The sequence below is a fragment of the Chrysemys picta genome, chromosome 2, assembly GCF_011386835.1.
Source record: "Chrysemys picta bellii isolate R12L10 chromosome 2, ASM1138683v2, whole genome shotgun sequence".
Classification (NCBI taxonomy): Eukaryota; Metazoa; Chordata; order Testudines; family Emydidae; genus Chrysemys; species Chrysemys picta.
In genome coordinates, this window is record NC_088792.1 from 184,816,756 (window position 1) to 184,837,593 (window position 20,838).

A 20,838-nucleotide genomic window follows, 5' to 3' on the forward strand; every position below is an offset into this window, starting at 1 on the left:
GCACTAGTTTAGTGTATGGAAGAAAGATACCTGACAATTTATTTAGTCACCTTGCTGCTTTTTCCTTTTTACAGTAAATTGTAGACAATTATTAATAAGAAAAAACATTTCAGTCATTGTTACAGTGTGAGATGGTTGTTTTAAATTGGACACGTGGACTAATGCTCAGATAAGTTAGAATGATATCTTGAAGAGGTTTGGCTGTGGAAACACAGTACAACAGTGTAATAAATCTGTACGTGCAGTAATGTTTTTGACACATCATGAAACATAAGTAATAACTGCACTGTGTGTGTGTGTGTGTGTGTGTGTGTGTGTGTTGGGGTTTTGGTTTTTGGCCTGGCATAGGACTGTTAAGGGAGTAAGCAGCCAAAATCTCAAAGTGTCTGATTGGACTTAACTACTTAAACACAGCTGGTTTTTTCATCACGTTTTTTAAAAATAATCCACTGGAACAGAACCAGAGCTGTCATTAAGCTGAGTGTGTGCTGCCAAAAGTTTGTAGCATGGGAATGAGCAGACTTGAATGCTGACCGATATTTTATATGTTAAAAGAGAGAGAAAAAAATTATTAGAACCAACATGATTCAGGTGGTTTCAAAAAAACTGCGGAGATACAGGCAAGGTGCAAAGTTCTCAAGTGATGTGCTACTGCCATTTGACCAGCGCCTGTACTGTCCAAATGCAAGGCAACAACAGGGATATGAAACCCTAAATGGCTTTCATAACTTTTTTGGCTAATTGAGTTTGTTCCTTTAAGGTGTCGTATTACTTATAGTTTCTTTATTGGACATGTTAAGAAAAGACGGCAGGACCTAGAACTGTAGCTACCTGTGTCATCTTCAATAGTGGAAAGCTAAATCTGACGGTTTTGAACCAGGCTTCAGTCATTTTATACTTCCTGCAGTTAGTTTCAGCATTTCCCACTAACAGATGTTTCTCTAATACTCAGAAGATGATTCTGGTACTTTCTTTACATACTCTGCTAGGAAATACATTGGATGGCACTCTGGTGTTTGTTTGTTTTTCCTTTATTGCTTTTACTTGGAAGAAAAGATACTCTTAATAGTTATTATTAGGGTTGGACGTTTGGCAAAAATTTGAGGGACAGTTTTTTCCCCCACAGATCAGCTTGAGAAAACCAATTCTAGCTCAGAATTTTTGTGCAAAAACTGCATGGCAGCCATCTTTGATGTCTTTGGCTTATGGAAAGAAAACAGGGAGATGTATGTTTGATTGTGTGTTGCTCTTTACATTTATAATATGTTATATTCATATGTATGCACACAACAGATTGGGGGGATGGACACATCTTGGAAAATATATATTCTGGTTCTGCCTCTGGAAGTGGAACAGGGCTCTGCAGTACTGCCAACCTCAAGAGATCAAAAATCATGAGATTGACCCCCAAAATCATGAGGGTTTTTTGTTTTGTTTTTTAAATCAGGCCATGTTTTTAGTGCATCTTTTGTCTCAACTCTCCTCTACTTTTCTGCCAAAGTCTGTGTTAATTTCTGGTTGAAAAATCAGCCTTTAATGCACACAGATATGGATAGCTCTCTCTGGCTGCTGACATGGAGACTCCACTTACCCTTTCCTTGACCCTAAGATAGAGGAACAGCCATTCATTTCTTATTATTGTTTTGATTCTCTCCCCTTCTAGTTTATTTTCTTTGATAAAAGAAAGATGGGATGGTAAATAGCTTGAGAACCACTGACCTACTTAATGTATCATGACTCACACTCACATATAGAATTTATAATTTTTTTAGGGTTGATGAATTAGAGATATATTTATTTATTTATGTATTTAAATTAAAGAACTTTACATTCATTCCTGCTTTCTGAATTTAGCTGAACAGCATGTGGATGAGTATGACAGGAGGGGGTCTTAGACAAAAATGAACATTGTACATTGTATGCAACAGCAGAAGAGAAATATGCTTCTGCTTATGTTTATGTAGTACTGCAATAAAAGAACAGATGACATTCACAGGTAAGTATGAAATAACTCATCAATGTTGGCTAATGGGCAGTTGACCAGTAACCAGCCTCCTCGGGGCACACAGTATTATGTAATGTCTCTTCAATTAAATATTTTTTTAAAAGAAGTGTTGTAAGTACTTGTAATATTCCAAAATTGACAGTGTTTCAATGCAAAAACTTATTCATATAAGTGATAATGTCACAGTAAAAACAATGTGGGCTTGGTTTAGCCTTCTGCCAGAAGCAGGACTTCCCACCCAAACTTTTTTGGCTCCCGAGACTGGGCCTCGCACCCCACCCATGCTGGCTCTACTTCTCCCTGCTCCGGACCCCCCCCCCCCCCCGCCACAACCCTTTCTTCTTCTTCAAGTGATTGCTCATATGTATTCCACAATAGGTGTGCATGCTTGCCTCGTGCACCAGTGCCAGAAGTTTTTCCCCTAGCAGTACCCGGAGGGGAGCACCTCAGCGACCCCTGGAGTGGTGCCTCCATGGCGCGGTATAAGGGGCGCTGCGCGCTCCCCCAACCCTCAGTTCCTTCTTGCCGCCAGTGAAGGTGCTTCGGAACTGCTCTGTTCCAGCTTTGCTGTAGCTCATCCCCAAAACTGCTTGTTCGTTCAGTGTATGGTACCTATAGTTAGTTAGTTATTTAGTTAGTTTTGTTTTTTTTAAGTCGTGCGACACTTGTAGGCAATCTATGCCACTGAGTGATCCGCACACGAACTGCTCAGCGATTGCTGCAAGATTTGCAAGTCGTTTAAGCCTTGGACCAAGAGAGAAGGGACATTAGGCTCCAGGCTATTCTGATGGAGTCGGCGATGACCTCAGCTCCGGCGCACCGCTCCAAGTTGGCACCAGGCACCACGGTGTCGGTGTGTGGCGACCCTTTGGTGCCATCGACTAGTCGGCACCGCTCCCCGTCCATGGGGCATGCCAAGAAGGCTAGAAAGATGCCTTCTTTGCCATGGCCCAGAATAAACCCAGGACAGAGGCTAGACCAATGTCGGGCAGTCCTCAATCCCCACTGGCCTCTATGCCTCTGACTCAAGTCGAGCGGAGTAGTCCAGCCCATTCGGAGCAGGCCTCCCCGGATGTCTGGATGCCCTCCACGCCAGAGGCCCTGCAGGCAGCCCAGGATGTTATGTCCATGCCGGTACCAGGAGCACCACCGATGTCGGCCCCGCACTCCAGAGGCAAGCTGCCACTGTGATCTCTGCAGTCGCCCCCGGCTCGGTACCGGTCTTGGTCGAGGGAACATTCCCGACACCGTTCTCCGCCCAGCGACCGGTCAGGGTAAAGTCCATGTGCATCGCCCTTGATGCCCCCCAGACTGTCTGGTTGGGTTCAGTCCAACCGAGACTCTCAGCACCGCTCCACCTCGAGGAGCGAACACCGATGGGACTGAGGCAGAAGTCACATCGTCTCAGAGGGGTTTATCACAGCCGGTCATGGCACAGACGTCGATGTCTTTCCCGTTCAGCGTCCCGCTCCAGGACCCCACCACGGCACCCTCTCCGGAGCCCTGGGCATCGATTGCCAGCATCTCACTGTCGTGGGTCCGCCCGTCAGAGCCGATTGCGGAGCAACTGCTACCAACGGTACCAGTCCTCCAGCCCAGCCAAACAACTGGCTCTGCTGGTGCCACAGCAGGTACAGTGGCACCGGGCCCTTTAGCTGGCCCAATGTTACCAGTGGGGACCGTGGCCCCCAACACAGCCCCTAGTGGGGGCTCGCTCGGTGGCCGGAGCCTCAGAAGGACCATCGTCCTCCCTCTCCAGACCTCCGAGGAAGGAGTCGGTGGGACGTAACTCACCTCCGAGCCCCCATACACGGTGTTTCTTAAGGATAAGGTCCAGCTCCGCCCACACCCTTCGTTCTTCCCGAAGGTGGTCTCCGTCTATCACATGGGTCAGGACACTTTTCTGCCGGTCCTCTGCCCCAAGCCCCATGCATCCAGTGAGGAGCACCGTCTCCACGCTGGATGTGAGATGGGCTCTGGCTTTCTACCTGGAGCGGACTAAGACGTTCAGAAAGTCCTCGCAACTGTTCATCACCTTGGCCGAGCGCATGAAAGGTCGGCCGATCTCCACTCAGCGGCTCTCCAACTGGATCACTTCGTGCATCCGTACCTGTTAAGACCTGGCAGGAATCCCTTCGCCACCAATTGTGAAGACGCACTTGACTAGGGCGCAGGCCTCGTCGGCTGCCTTTTTAGCCCATGTCCCCATTCAGGACATTTGCAAGGCTGCCACGTGGTCTTCAGTTCACACGTTGACTTTGCACTGTGCGGTCGTCTCCCAAATCAGGGATGCCGCCTGGTTCAGCAGGGTACTCCGTTGCGAGAGTCTGTTAACACCTACCCACCTCCAACAGATATAGCTTGGAATTACCTATTGTGGAATACACATGAGCAATCACTCGAAGAAGAAAAGACAGTTACTTTTTCCATAACTGTTGTGCTTCAAGATGTGTTGCTCATGTCTATTCCACATCCCTCCCTCCTTCCCCTGTGTTGGAGTTGTATGATAAGAAGGAACTGAGGGTGGGGGAGCGTGCAACGCCCCTTATACCACGCCATGGAGGCACCACTCCAGGGGTCACTGAGGCGCTTTCCTACGGGTACTGCTAGGGAAAATACTTCCGGCACCAATGCACGTGGCGAGCACGCACACCTATTGTGGAATAGACATGAGCAACACATCTCGAAGAACACCAGTTACAGAAAAGGTAACTGTCTTTTCGTTCCTCCCCACATCCCACTTTATCCTATTCCCCCGAATCTGCCTCCCCACTGCCCTTCCTCCCCATCCACCTTTCAGTGTCTCTTCTGCTCCTCACAATTCCCTGTGTCCTGTCTAGCCTCCTGTGGCAGTCATTTTGCCTGTGGCTTGCCTTCAGTCTCAGTGAAAACAGTGGGAGGTAGTAGCTCACTTTATTAAGGGCAGCCTCACTTTCACATGCAACAAGACTGTAGGGACCTGGCAGCCATCTTGCTGGCTTCAGCCCCATTGACAGTAATAGGAGATAATCACCATATTGAATAAGAGAAAATTCATGGGTGGACAGCTTTTCATCATGTTTTCATCAGACACATAAAAAAACACCTCAAAATCTCTACAGTTGCAATAAAATGAGGTGAGTTGGCTATACTAGACTGTACCAGTTTTTGAAAGAGGAAATGCAAAACTCATGCATTTTTATTAGCTTTTCCACAGTTACAACAAATTAACAGTATGTAGGATGGAAGAGAAATTTTAAATGATGCTTGTACAAAAATTCAAACTTACAGCCCTCTTCCCTCCTCCCTGCCCAACCCCTTCCACACACAAACAGGCTGAGCCAGTTTTGAGGTTCCAAGGAGTTGGCAGCTGTAAGATGGTAACCAGCTGCCAGATGGTTCTTTTATGAGCCATCAGACTGCTGTCACTCAGCATAACTGTCTCTTAGACAGCCAGAAGCTCTTGTAGTTAGAAGCCAGTATCTTGCAGCTGAGATACCTAGGGGATTTGAAGTAGATCTACATACAGTGTCACCAGTATTGGGCCCTCTTCTGCTTCTGTCAGTGGTCCTCTCATTGCAAATTTCTCTTCTCATCCTTTCACTGTCTGTTGGGATGGAGCAGGTTTTCAAGATGGCAGCCATTTGAAGAATCATCTGAATTTAAATGTAAATATAGGCAGTCTGGAGCAAGAGGAGTGAGTAAGGATATAGGTCCCATATCAGTGAAGCACTTAAGCATATGCTTAACTCCCAAATAAGTCAGTGAGACTTCAGTACATGCCTTAAAGTTAAGCATGGGCATAGTGCTTTGCTGAATAGGATGGAGTGCTGACTTAGGGCCATGACAGTGGTGATTGATGGTTAAGGATATTACAGTGCAGTAGCAAAGTGAATATGTTCTCCATAGTGTACCATAAGCATTATTTAGTGTTATAGTCACTGTTCACTGTTATAGTCACCAAAAATATTACTGTTTTGAAAGATTTTATTGTTTCCAGCAATACTCCCTCTTTCTACTAAAAACAGAAGAATATTTCAAAACTGTACACATTAAGAGCAAACAATATGACAAAGAATATTTTTTTTACAATTGAAAACCTCAGAATGCAAAGTTACATCTAAAAGCAAGCTGCAAACCAGCCTGAACACAGAAAAACTGCATATAAATTGCATGATGGGAGAAACCTCAAACAGAGCAGAGTATAGATGACTGTGTGAAACTGTTTGGAGTGGAGCTGGACTGCTCTCATGGGAAGAAGAAATAGAAGCCCGTTCCCTGCCTGCTGCATAACCTCCAGCAGTTTTCTATGATTAGCTCATAGAGAACACTCAAACTACAATGCAGAATTAGCCAAAATGGCTTCTGCTGCCCCACTTGACAAACGGGTGAAACTCCGGCAATCAGGGAACCAAAGTCAGTGTCATGTAAGTTGTGACCAGTCACCATCAACCATGTTTAAACTTCAAAGAGGTAATGCAAAAATTTCACACAAACTTTCCTAAAGATTTTACTATCATAAAATGTTCCTAATTTAGTAAATATTTTTGCCAATTCATAAGCAAAGTTTGAAGGAATATTTCACCCAGCTGTTTTTGTTGCTTTTTTAAAAAAATGTATAAAGATACATCTCATGTATACATAAGTTGAATACATTTTGGTTAAGGATAATAAAAGCTTCCTCTCACAATTACCCTCCCTGTCAAATCCCACCCTCTTAGAAAAAGCCTGAGTGAATAGATGGGCCTGGCAAAATGCCCTGAAGTTCAACCACCTCAGACTCTGCTGGAAAAAGGGAGGAAGTGAGCCTCCGAATCAAGGGCTCTGAACTTAAGAATGCCCAACCTCCAAGTGAACAGATCTAGGGACTGTAGTAGATGTGTTGTATTCTAAGGCACTGCACAGCTGTTGTTTATCTGGACCAAAATTTTGCCTTAAAAGTCGAATTTTCAGTAAGAGCCACTGACAAGTGTACAGTTATAGTGATTCATAGGAAGATTAGTTTCAAACAAGTAAACTATGATGATGAAATCCTTTCCAGATTTCTCCTGGTTTAGACTGGTGTACTCTCTGGTCCAGCAGTAGAAAGTTGGCCAGAAGTGGATATAACCATGATGGGAATTTATATCTCATTGTGCCAGATTTAGGTGCCATTTCAGCAAAGGCCATAAGCAAGTGCCTAAATCGAGTTAAAATCAATGGGACTTAAGCATATGCTTAAGGGCTTTGCTGAATCAGGGTCCTAATAAATCTAGCAAAATGTCTACATGCTTTGGGCATTTAAAAAAAATGTTGTAAATTGTTTTCTAGATCCAAGCAAACTTGTCATGAATTATTGCCTGCAATCTTTTTTTTTTTTTTTTTTTTTAAGTCAGATAATGAAAATGTGTATCTTAATTCTACAATTAGTGATTAGGTCTGTTGAGTTTCATAAAAGATAAAAATATGATGTAAAGCTATAGACATGATATGCCTACATGTAGGTACATAGGACCTGATTCAGCAAAGCACTTACTTACGCATTTAATGTGCGTCCTTATTCAAAAGAGCACTTAAGCAAGCATAGCCATGTGCTTAAATGACGTGAAGAATAGAGGTTGACCTAACCATGTCCTTAAATGCTTTGCTGAATTGTTGCCCATGTTATTGCTGTGCATACTGAGTTTACTGTCAATGCTTAATAAATAAAATAACTATCAGCAATAAGCATCATAACTGTATGACAATGGTCCAAATTTTATTTACTTTTTAAGTAACATTTCATGTGCGTCATTAAATTGCATTAAGTAAGTATGGGTTAAATCTTGTCATAGATCTGTCAGCCTGCTTACACTCTCTAGGGGCTTTTCAGCATAAAAAAAACCAAAGGAACATACAAGGTTCCTACTTAAGGATTAACCTAAACCAGAGCACCCGTAAGAAAACAAGTACCTGCAAGAGAATTGCTCTGTTGTTAGAAATTCAAATGGGATGAGTTAAGACTTAGGCACTACAAAATGATTCCATTTGTTTACACAAGCTCTGTGTCATGAGGAGGACAAGTGAAACAGTTAAGCTGCAAGCTGAGGAATTTATAATTGTAAAGAACAGTGTTAATGGTCTCAGGGAGAAGTTAAGGGCAAGGCTGTCAGTCATAGTTGAATGTATCACTATACCCAGATCCGCTGAGCCTGAGATCCCTTTGGTGGGAAAGTTTCATCATATGACAAAATGTAGAAAGAAAAAAAGTCTTTTTCTGTAGAAATTATCTGAATGTATAAGCATGCTGATTTTGGGTTTATCATAACTCTGGTTTTCTCAATATGCCTCAGTTCCCCTTCCTCTTGATATAGATTTAGATATCTCTTCAGTCTGCTAATTTATACACTGTTTCAATTGCTGTCTATGGTAACTTGTTCCACATGTTTTATTACCCTTTGTGTGAACTAGTTTTGCCATATTTATAACGTTTCTCATTTCATAATTCTCAGCTTGTTCCCTAGGTTAAGACTTTTAAAAATAAAAAGGGATCTTTGGGAGAAGCGAGCAGCAGCCAGAAGAGAGACCCGGGGAATGAGCCTCCCCAGTGGTTGATCAGTCAGTCAATCTGTCTTTGTCTGTTTCTTTCATGGGATCTGGTGACATTTCACCTCAGGCTGTCTCTCTAAACTCTAGAAGAGCTTCACTCTCACAGTCAGCAGAGATGTTTTTTCTAGTCACTAGCAAAAGGTGACCCTTAAACTTAACTAAATCTGATCTCTGCTGTCAGCAAACAGAAAAGCCTTGTTTATAGGCTGCCAAAAAGAACAATCAACAAAGCATTGCTTAAAGGGGAGTTTCTGATTTTAGGGAGAAAGTGCTGCCTCACAGGCAAAATAATATGGAGATGGAAAAAAATACACTCTCTACTAAAGTGATTTAAAGCAGAAATGAAATAAATAGATCTCTAAAATCTGAACTGGAGACTTCCTTCAAGGACTTAGGGTTGGTCTATACTAGAAAGTTTTACTGGCATAGGTTAGGAGTGTGCGGGGGGGGGAAATCACACCCTGACTGACATTGCTATGCCAGCAAAAGCCCTAGTGTAGATACAGTTATGCCAGCAAAAAAGCCCTTTTCCTGGAATAACATATTTCACTCAAGGAACTGGTATAAGCTATACTTGAAAAAGAACTGTTTTGGTGCCATGAGCTGCACCTCTATTAAGGGTGTATAATTCTAGGAGTATGTCTATACTGACAAACCTTTTTAAATGTACACAAGGCCTTGAAAAGAGACATGCAAGAACTGTCTGACCAGGAAACTGAAATAGAATCTGGTCAGATATCATTTTTGTAACAGAGAAAAGTTTTGAAACAGTTGAAAATGGGAAACAGTACCTAGAACTAAATATTGATGATTTAAAGAGAAAAAAGAAGAAAACAAATTAAGGATCAAAAGAGTCCCAGAGAACAAAGATGGAGAATCTAAAATAATCTGTAGAAACCCTATATAGAGAGAGAAGAAAGGATGAGAATTCTCTTATACTAATCGATAGAGCTCACAAAACTCTACCTCCACTGAAGATTGTCAGAAACAGAGTGGACCCATTTCACTGTCCATGGGCAAAAATATAACATTTTATCAGGACCTCTCTTACCTCACCTTGAAGAAAAGGAAGGAACTAAGTTAGGACTCTAGGGCTACTATAGGAAATCATTGGGGAGAGGGGGCTTCCCCTTTATGCCATGCTTTATTTCTACAAAAACACAGCATTTTCTTATGTAGCATCAAGGAGACAGATCTCTGAAGGACCTGAGGATAGAATCTGATCAGGAAGATTTGGAAGAAAATAGCCATGGTCAGAGATGGAAGCCTAAGAGCACATGGAACCTGGTAAAACTGAGGCTTACCTGAATAAATAGAGAGTGCATCTAAAAGAAATCCTACAGCAAAGACCTTTCTGTTATATATGTCAGTGTAAAAGGGTTGGCACCCACATCTCACGAGTGCCCCCTTCTGGCTAGGCGTGTCTGCGGTCTTTAGTTCTGGTGACCCCTTTTGGTGGTTCTCAGGCCAGTTTGTCAGTGACACAGCATTCCAGCCGCATCACTCTATCTGTATGTTAACCCACACAACCCCCTTCCGGGGTATACAGTCCACTGGGGCCTGTCTCTCTCTAGCCTCCCCTGGGCTTTAGTCTTTAAGTAATCCAGCTCTGGTATGAGGTTGTATTCCCAGGGCTTCCTCCCTAGAGACACTATCTTCCTACAGCCATTCCCAGGCTCAGTCCCTACTCAGTCCCAGTAACCAGCCAGGAGCTCCCTCAGTGCTCCCCCAGTCACTGCTAGCAAACCATCTGTAGCCCTGCTGCTCTTCCAGGTAGCCAGGCCTGCAGTCCTTTCTTCTCCTGCTCCAAACACCAACTGACTAGTCCTCTGCAGCTCCTTTTATATGGCCCTTCTGTGCCCTGATTGGCTGCTTTCCCAGCAGCCACTCTAGCCTGCTTGCAGGACCTCTCCACTGCTCCTTCCCTGGGATGGGTGTGGCAGAACCCTGAGGCCTTCAGCAGGGGGCCTTTGAGCCTAGTCCACCCCATCACAGTCGGATTATAAATCAGAAAAGCGTGTTGTAAGGTGTGGAAGGAGCTAGAGGAATCCATTTCTATGTTGTCTTTGATTTGTTTATTTATGAGTAAATAAATAAAATAATAAATAAAGCAGATTGAGTTGCTTTCCTTTTTTTGTGGCAGGAAGGGACCCCTCAACTAATAGCTGGAGAGAGGGATAGGAAGGTGAGGGAGATGGATAAAAGGAAAACAGAAAGGACAAATCAGAGACAGTACCCCTTAGCCCTAAGTGGAGGAATACAATATGTAGAAAGAAAAGACAGCTTAATTTTAAAAATAGTTGAGAAGGTATAAATCCTACCAATCGTAAATAGATTTTTTTAAGATTGTAGTCTAACATGGGTTTTAATCTTGCAGAGAAGATGGGTGGGTAATTTATCCCTGTGAGGGTTTTTTCTTCTTTTTAACTTTCTGTTCCTCATTTTCTCTCCTTTTGTGGATGCTAACTGAGGTCTATTAATTTGGTCTGATTGTTCCCAGTAATTGGTAACATTTTAAATTGGACAAGCAGCGAGGGATGTAGTCCTGGAAGCCAAATAATTATCTGTTCACAGGATCTATAATGGATATATAATATTATCTTGAAATTTCTGGTTGTGCGCAAGCTAGTACTACAAATGTAGCATAAAAGGTTGTTTGGGTCACCCAACTGTGTGCTTACATTTCATTATGTTGTGAGAATTTTTTTTATAAAGCGGAACCTTAGTTTGGAATATGCAGGCTTTCAAAAGTTTGTTTTATGAGTAAATATCACATTCCCATAATAGATTATTGGAAACTTAACTCCACATTAATGAAGTTTGCTTGTGACTATGGTAGAATAGATTGTTCAAAAAGCTGATGAGAAATTTGATAGACCCCATTGCTATAGAGCTAAGCAAAGCTGCTCACCTATAATGAATGAGGAGTTTCATTTCCCACTCATCTCTACTGACTCTGAACTTCTTTTCTCCATTCCCTTTTCCCTCCAAGTCTGATATTCTTTGGCTGCGACTAGCACTCAAATCTGTTAATTTTATCAGCTTGGATAGGTTACAAACTGCCGGTTCGGACTCCAAGAAAAATATATCACTGTTGCCGCATTAGACTTAAATTTGGCAAAAATTTCTTTACATGTCTCACTGCCCAAGAATGGTTGGTTTTCAGCACAACTTAAAAAAATAAATAAAAGGGAAATTTCTTTTCTTGCTGTATAAAATGGTTATTCAGTGAGTTACATTATATTTACTAAAAATCGATACAATATTCAAAAATGTTTGCATTGAGTGGTAAATAACATTCTTCTGTTTGCTCATTTGCTCTTGTGCTGTCTCGCTCTTTCTGCACCACAATCTAGTGCAGTGCAAGGCATCCAGCTGGTTACTGCTTTTACATGTATTAATCAGCTTTATTTAATGTGTTACTCTTGTTCCCTGCTGATTATAAATAGAGGTCATGTTCTATGGTGTTAAATCCCTGTTAATTAATCTTTTTTTCTTCTTGTCTTCCAAATACTGGAACAAAGCCATCTATGGGTATTTAGAAAAATACGTTGCCTGAGAAAGTTAAAGTGTGGTCCTAGTCTGAAAAGTGACTTTGTAAAAATGGCATCATGGTGCTCTATATATATCGATTTTCAGTGACCTTTAGATTAGCTGCTCTTGGGGAGGAGGAAAGGAGTATGAGGTTGGTGTGTTTTGGGTTTTGCTTTTTCTTGTTTGTTTTTTTGGAATTGGAAGTCCAGCAAAGCTCAGTCTGGGATCTGAAAGTCAAGATGGAGTCTTTCTGGCTAACTTATCACCAACAGAATAGATTTTGCCATCAGAATTTAGCTAAAAATTCTCTTGATCATGCACAAGATGGAATAGAATGTCTCACTGCCTCAGAACTTGACAAGTCCTGCAATGCTAAAAAGAATAAAAAGTGGTAGCAGGTTCATATAGTTAAGGGGCCATTTTTATATAATAATTTTCAGAGTAGAACTGTGCTTTAAAGTATGAGGCAAGAACTTTTCTTTCTCGAGTAGTGCCCTGATCCTACATGTCTTATACATTCAGAACTCCTAGTGCAGTGGTCCCCAGACTTTTCAGTGTCCCCTTCCCCCCCTCCTTCTCCCTTACCCCTCTCCCCTGAGCTGGGAGCAGGGATGCGGCTTGGGGAGTGGGGACGTGGACAGGAGCAAGGGGACCGAGGCTGGGGCCAGTAGCCCAGGCCCCAGCCACACCCTCCTGAATGTTCCTCCGGGTCCTCCTGGTGGGGGATGCCCCACAGTTTGGGATCCTCTCTCCTAGTGGCTTCACTTGAGGAAGTCCTGCAGCCTCAGGATCTGAGATTGTGACTCTACTGAAGGCAAGTCAGTTTCAGATGAAAGTGGGTACATTTTGGTTGGTTTCTTCTTTATTTCCTGGAGGATAATGTTATTTGGCTGGATGTCAGCATGTAATCCGTTCAGGTTATGTAATTATTTTAATCCTATGCTGCCCGTGCAGTTAATAGGAATAGAATATGAGTTGGAGGTGATGATTCAGCTGTGGATCAATTTACAGAATATGGAAGGATATGAACACACCAGTCGTTTTTTCCTCCCACCACAAGGAAAGACTTTAGGGATAAATGTCACTTCTAATTTTGCATTTTATTTCTGTTGCCTGAGTGTGTGTCTCATTTTTAGTTTTGTAGCCTACACAAATTCAGTGCCGATTGTATTTTCACATTTTCACTTCAGATGCCCATGAGGCATAGCTGCCTTGTGCCTGCTGCAGCACAACACTCGGGGCCAGAGGGTGGGGTCTGTCCTTTTCTTCACACATACTAAATTAGAAATTACATAGCAGTGTATCGTCAGTTTCACAATACATTCTTCAGCTCTCCTACTGACATGCAAGGGTGATTTTAGGGATTTTTTTTTCCAGGATGAATTTTAACTGGAAGACTTTTGAGATAGAATGTAAAAGGTTTTTTTCCCCCCAATAGCACTTTACTACTAAATATTCCATTTTATACATTCACCGAGTGTTAATTAGCTTTTAGCATTAAAAATAAAAAGGCAACAGCCACTAATTTTCTCACTCTGACTGCTCCTTTTAGAGGTCAGTTATTTCCAACCATCTGTGCCAGAGAAAGGCAGTATGGATTTGACATGTATACCTTTCCTAAGAATGGGGATTGGTGCTGGGAAAAGACAAAGATTGACCAAGGACATTCAGCAGATGTTCATATTACAGTGCCACTCATAGTGTACATTCATACCCTCTCCTTTCTCGCTACTGGTTGGAGCTCCAAAATAAGATCTTATAACTAGTACTGCGCTTTTTTAAAATTCTTCTATATGTTCATTGCATATGTAATGGGAACTACAAATGTGAATCGTGTTTCCACCTTGTCCTCATCCATCCAGTGCTTTGATCTTAGTAATGGCTTCACATGAACACTTAAGCACTGCAGCACGTAAAAAGCATATTGACCTTTTGAAAGGAAACAGGTTTAAAAGGGTTACATAACTTACTCTCTTAACAGACAAAATGTCAGCAGGAGATTCAGGTGTTCTGGGTATTTTATACACATACTGCTGATTCGTTGAAGTTCTGCCCCTTAAAAAGTACTTTAAGCATTTTTCTTCTCCATTTATTAGTTTGGCAGCCAGTTTTGAAAGCAAGTGAAAATTGCATTCATGAGGTTAAGAAACAGCTTAATTTAAAACTGTTGAAAGTAGATCTAATTTCAAACAGGTCAGCAAACCATGTTAGGAGCAAATTAGGGTGTTCCTTCCTTAATTCTAATACACCCTGAAGTCATTTGATGAAATGATCAATAGACAGCTAACTGATATTGTAATACTCTGTTTTTTATAACACTGTTGACTCTTGATGCCTGTTTTTGAAAGGTAACAATGAGAATTATAAATGCAACACTGCATTTATACTTTTTAATTAATATGTATATTATTCTTGTAAATCCGATATAATTTTGCTAGGACAAATCTATTGAAGTAGTTCTGAGCTAAGATTATAATTACCTTAGTTTTATAGGGATTCTTTATACTTTGGGCTTCATAATTTTTCTTGTTACAGTTATGAAACAATTTAGCTCTTACATGCTAAATGATGTTCCCATAATACTTTACTGTGTCGGTGGCTCTTTGATGGTGACTTATCCAAATAGTGTGATCTGATTGTTGGATATTAGTTTTTGTTTTAACTGCATCATTAATTTTACCATGACTTTCATATCCTAATTATTTCACATGGTGTATTAATTTACAAAGCCCAAAGGGCTTCACAGTGACAATGACATTTTCAAAACAGCATCCTTTCTTTCACATTCTCTCCATCATTATACTGTATCTTCATACTTAATTCATTGAATGGTCGCCTTATCCCCATAATGAGTAATCAAACGGTCACATCATTGTATCCTTGTAAGTCAAGATAGAAAAGCAGGTTAACCCAAAAGGTTAGCCCTAACTGAGAACAGTAACAGAGAATTCAGCTTTGTCCAATGCAATTTCAGAAGCATAAAGTTCCTCTTCAAGTCTTTTGGTTTGGGTGGTCTGGGTATGGGTTTTGAATTTTGTTACCAGCAGCTTTAGACAGGAAATCTTTCGTTGTGCCAGGGATGAGAAGAAAAGAGCCTATTCAGTAGACGATAGAGATGGATTTCTAAACAACAATAGTATTTGCTTTAGTTGAGTGATTATGTACCTTATAGTTCCATGTTATCAAAATGCCATCCTTTGAGGTGGCTCTCTGAAAACTAGAGTCTTAATTCTGTTGTCTGAGACATACACTCCTAAATGCAGTGGTAACATTCAAAAAACTAGATATGGCCTAATAATTGAACATATTAGTTATCTATTAATATTAGCCTTTTCCAAAGTAATGAAGCAAACTTACTGAACCAGGACTCACATCAAGAGATTATTTTTACATATAGTAACCATGTATACTTGCTTTATATAATGTAATATTAGGCAACATCCTCTATCATGTATTTAAACAGATCAAACCATTGCTATTTCAGGTGAATCAGAAGCATAAAAAGACTTGTTTGTTTTCTCTCCCTAAACCTGAGATCTCTTGAAAGTATTTCTCTCAAATTACAGAATGAGAGAATTACTTTTAAAACTTGTGTTTTATCTCTGAGAACCTAGGGTGCTCATGAGGCCTGACTCTTGGATTTATTTGACTTCATATTCAGTTCTCCTCTCTACTTGGTTCCAACAAAAACTGTTCCTGTGCGTTTTTTATGGAGACCTATAAAAGAAAAGAGACATTTTGGTATGTTTTTAAACACCTAATCAAAGACAGAACACTTTTACTTGGGATTAATGTGCAATACACCAATCTTGATTTCTTACTCCTAACTTTTCCTCATTGAGTGTCGGTAAATGCCTCATGTGGCAGGATTTCTTTCCCCCTGATTCACTCCTTCAGGTGCTAAAACACTGCATAGAGATGCAGAAATATTTTTGCTGACACACACTGATGCCAGGCCATGTGACTCCTATTAGCTCCAATCCAAGAGTATAACTGGAGTTGAAGTGACCCTCTAAGCAGAAGGAATTGGAGGAGGAAGAGGGGAGACCTGCACTGAAAACTCTAGGAACAGTCAAGCTTCAGAGAAAACTTAGGCTGAGACTTGCTGCATGGTGGTGGTGGTTGTTAACAATAAGGGGGTGTATTTGGACCATATCAAGTGTGCAGATACACTGAAGCACAGTGGGAACTCCCATCTTACTGGGTCTTTTAGATAATTGTACCATGGTTGATCTTTCATCACAAAGGATCTTAAAGCACTTTATAACTTATCATACAGTTAGAGCTTGCGATACCTTCTGGGATCAGTTCAAAACAGATTCTCAGGTTTTTATGTCATAACCGATGTGTAGGCCCCGATCTTCAAAAGGGGTTGGCTCAAAATTAACGTGGTTTTCCTGTGTTTGAATATTGGACTTCTCTAAGATTCCATTCTATTCTAAGTCAACAGACAAGCTCTGAGTCCAGTGTGTTCATGCTTCTTTGCTTTGGTTCACTGGAAATGGGACTAAGTCTCAGTTTTGATCAACAACAGAACTATGACCTTGGGAAAATACATTTTTCCATATAAAAGTAAATATAAAATGTGAGTCAAAATACAAAATCAGACAATTTCCAGTAACAGGGAATTACAGAGGGTATTATTGTATTAAGCTGTAGCCTGCCAGGGTCCGATAGACGCTTGGGCTAAGAGAAAAGGCTTTTGTGTGTGTTTTTTGCTAGAGCATGAGAGCGCAACCAAAATGCAGCTCCTCTGTCTGAGAAACCAAGTGAAAATGGCTTATACCAGACTGACCCACCCAACGACGTGGTGAACAGCAAACAACAGGAATATAAAAGGTTATATCATTTGACTTGCTTTATGAGCTCAGTGTAAACAAACTCAGCTCCTTGAACCATAGTCTTGAGTAGTTCACAGATAGAGTAAAAAAGTTTTGCTGAATACTTTGTAGTCAAAAAATGTTCTAAGAAATCAGTGCTTTTAAGAAAACACATGTCAATCTCAAACTGCAGTACTGAGTACTTTTGGAGTTACCCACAACTCTATATACTGCGTTACAATACAATATATATTAATAAAAATTAGGGCTGTCAAGCAATTAAAAAAATTAATCGCGCAATTAATCGCACTGTTAATAATAGAATACCATTTATTTAAATATTTTGGATGTTTTCTACGTTTTCAACTATATTGATTTCAATTACAACACAGTGTAATTGTAAAAAAAACAAAGTATACAGTGCTCACTTTTTATTTATTTTTGATTACAAGTATTTGCACTTAAAAAAACAAAAGAAATAGTATTTTTCAATTCACCTAATACAAGTACTGTAGTGCAATCTCTTTATCATGAAAGTTGAACTTACAAATGTAGAATTATGTACAAAAAAACTGCATTCAAAAATAAAACAATGTAAAGTCTACTCAGCCCTACTTGTTGTTCAGCCAATCGCTCAGACAAATAAGTTGGTTTACTTTTGCGGGAGATAATGCTGCCCGCTTCTTGTTTACAATGTCATCTGAAAGTGAGAACAGGCATTCTCATGGCACTGTTGTAGTCAGCGTTGCAAAATATTTGTGTCAGATGTGCTAAAGATTCATATGTCCCTTCATGCTTCAGCCACCATTCCAGAGGACATGTGTCCAGGCTGACGACGGTTTCTGCTCGATAACAATCCAAAGTAGTGTGGACCGACACATGTTCATTTTCATTATATGAGTCGTATGCCACCAGCAGATGATTGATTTTGATGGTTTGGGTTCTGTAGTTTCCGCACTGGAGTGTTGCTCTTTTAAGACTTCTGAAAGCATGCTCCACGCCTCATCCCTCTCAGATTTTGGAAGGCACTTCAGATTCTTAAACCTTGTGTAGAGTGCTGTAGCTACCAGGAAGAGACACTTCTCTAATGGTCTCGGTGCCTCTCAAAGCATCCTCATCAGTACCAACTACTTTAGCAAGAAGGGACTTTTCAGAACAACATATATTCTCAGTACCAAAAATGGAATGGTGCCCTGTCCTTCAAACCTCCCCTCAGTACACAGAACTTCAGATTCTCCCAGGACTTGCTTGTTTTGGAGGAATCAGTGGTTACCAAAAGGTTATCAGTATCAAGACAGGCACAGTCTCAGAGATGGGATATTTCCCTGGTACTGCTTGATTCTCCAACACCTTCAGAGAGTTCTGGGGCTCCGTCTCTTCCAATTTGAATGTCTCAAGCTAAGAGTCCCCTGCTCTTCAGACAAGGGATTTCCCAACTAAGACTTTTGAAAAGAGGGGAGAGTTACACCAAAGATGAGCCTGTGTTCCCCCGAACTGGTTTGCGCGCCAGTGGATGCCACCCCCGCTGACTTTCGGACTCCCCCAGTGGCCATACTGGGATCCTTGGGTTGCATATGGACAGCAACTTTCCCATACTCCTAGTCTTTCTTCTGGGGACTACACAGGAAGATGCTCCCATACTCAAACTATCCCTCCTCCTCCTCTACCTCAGGCATGAGAATCCTTTGAGGAGTAGAAGGCCAGGAAGATAAAGAGGCTACTCTTGAAACAAATATTTCTTCGTCTTCCCCATATGGATCAGTTATGCCTCCCCTGCCAACTATGGTAGATGACCTCAGATATTTCCAGGAATTAATGAAGCACATTGCAGATTCCCTTGGAAGAGGTCAGGGAGTTGCAACATAAATTCCTCAATATCCATCAGTGGACTCCCTCTACCTGAGTTACCCTGCATATTAATAAGCCCCTGTTGGATCCTGCCAAATCCATCTGGCAGACCCCTGCAATGATACCCACCAACGTGTAAAAGGTCCTGGCTAAGGACCCTAAAGTTTTGTTCACCCATCCAGCACCGAACGCCCTGTTTATGAAGGCAGTGAATGAGTGTGGCAGACAACACCATACGAAGGCCACACCGTATGTTAAAAACCAAAAATGCCTTGATCTGTTCGGCAGAAAAACCTATTCATCTGCGACTCTTTAATTTAGGATCTTGAACTATTGAGCTGTCATGGCAAACTACAATCACTCAAATTATGCCAAATTTACCACCTTTATTGAGCATCTGCTGACTGATCAGTATGACCAATTTCAGGCTATTATTAACAAGGGTCAATTGTTGGAACATCTCTGTAGGCCTCGTTGGATGCAGCTGACACTGTCACTTGATCTGTCTCTACAGTAGTGGTCATGCTGAGGGCATCCTGGCCCCAGCTGTCTGGATTCCTAAGGGAGGTCCAAAACACGGTTGAGGACCTTCCCTTCAATGGCCTCAGGCTATTCGCTGAATCCGTTGCTGAATCCTTGCGTGCCCTTAAGGATTCCAGAGCCACGTTGAGATCCCTGGGGATTTACACACCTATAAACAAATGAAAGTTTAGTAGATCCCAAACAGCTCAAAAATCCCACCCCACTTAATTCTCAGGATTCCAGAGACCTTACTAACCACCCAGGAAGAAGTCAGGGTTCTGGGAGACGAGACCACCTGCTTCCTCTGCATCTACTACTGAGCCCTTCTCATCTAAGTATCAGTTTAGATGGGCTGGTCGAGGGCATGGAACAACTCCACAAAAACAAGCTGCATCTACACCAGGGGTCAGCAACCTTTCAGAAGTGGTGTGCCAAGTCTTCATTTATTCACTCAGATTTAAGGTTCCGCGTGCCAGTAATACATTTTAACCTTTTTAGAAGGTCTCTTTCTATAGGTCTATAATATATAACTAAACTATTGTTGTATGTAAAGTAAATAAGGTTTTACAAATGTTTAAGAAGCTTCATTTAAAATTAAATTAAAATGCAGAGCTCCCTGGACCAGTGGCCAGGACCTGGGCAGTGTGAGTGCCACTGAAAATCAGCTCGCGTGCTGCCTTTGGCACAAGTGCCATAGGTTGCCTACCCCTGATCTACACCATTCTACCCACCTTCCACCTTTTGGAGACCTTCTCTCCCACTTTCTATCTGCCTGGGAAATAACATCCATTTGTTTGATGTGATTGGTGGTTATGAGATTGGAGTACACTATCCATTTTACATCGGTCCCATATACCCACCCACCCCTTTTCCTGTCCCTTTTCAGGTACCCCTCTCATGAGTACCTCTTAATGCAAGAAATTGACTCCCTTGTGCCAATAGGTGCTGTAGAACCAGGTCTAGTTCAGCATAGAGGGAGGGGTTTTTATTCCAGCTACTTTCTTGTCCTGAAGAACAATGAAGTGGTGGAGATCTGAGACTCCTAAACAATTTGTTGAAGTCACAAAAATTCAGGATGGTGTCTCTTTCAGCTATAATTCCATCATTAGAAGCAGGGGATTAGTTTTTGGCACTTGACCTTCAGGATGCCTATTTTCATATTTCAATTAATTCATCTCATAAACAGTCCCTTCCTTTTTAAGTAGGTCAGGATCACTTCCAGTATCTAGTGCTCCAAGAGTGTTCTCAGAAGTGCTGGAGCAGCTTACCTTTGACATCTGGGGATAATCGTTTTTTCATACCTCAGCAACTGCCTTCTCAACAGCCAGTCCTATAATGTGGTTTTCTTTGCCATAAAGATGACGAGATCTCTGTTCTGTGAGCTGTTTGCAGCTCAACATTAAAGAAATCCACTTTGAGCCTGGTATGAAGAATAGAGTTAATATTAATGCTATATCAGACAGGGCTTATCTTCCCTCCAACAGATGCTTAATGTTAGCAAATCTCATCAAAGATTTAAATCAGCCCACAAACATCAGTAAGTTGTCTTCATTTACTCAGACA

The 20,838-nt window shown here is 41.5% G+C and overlaps 1 protein-coding gene across 13 annotated transcripts in view; it reads left to right on the forward strand.

Annotated features, from left to right (window-relative positions):
- Window positions 1–20,838, forward strand: part of CDKAL1 (CDK5 regulatory subunit associated protein 1 like 1) — a 790,609-nt gene that overhangs the window by 608,632 nt on the left and 161,139 nt on the right. The gene's annotated exons all lie outside the window — the stretch shown is intronic.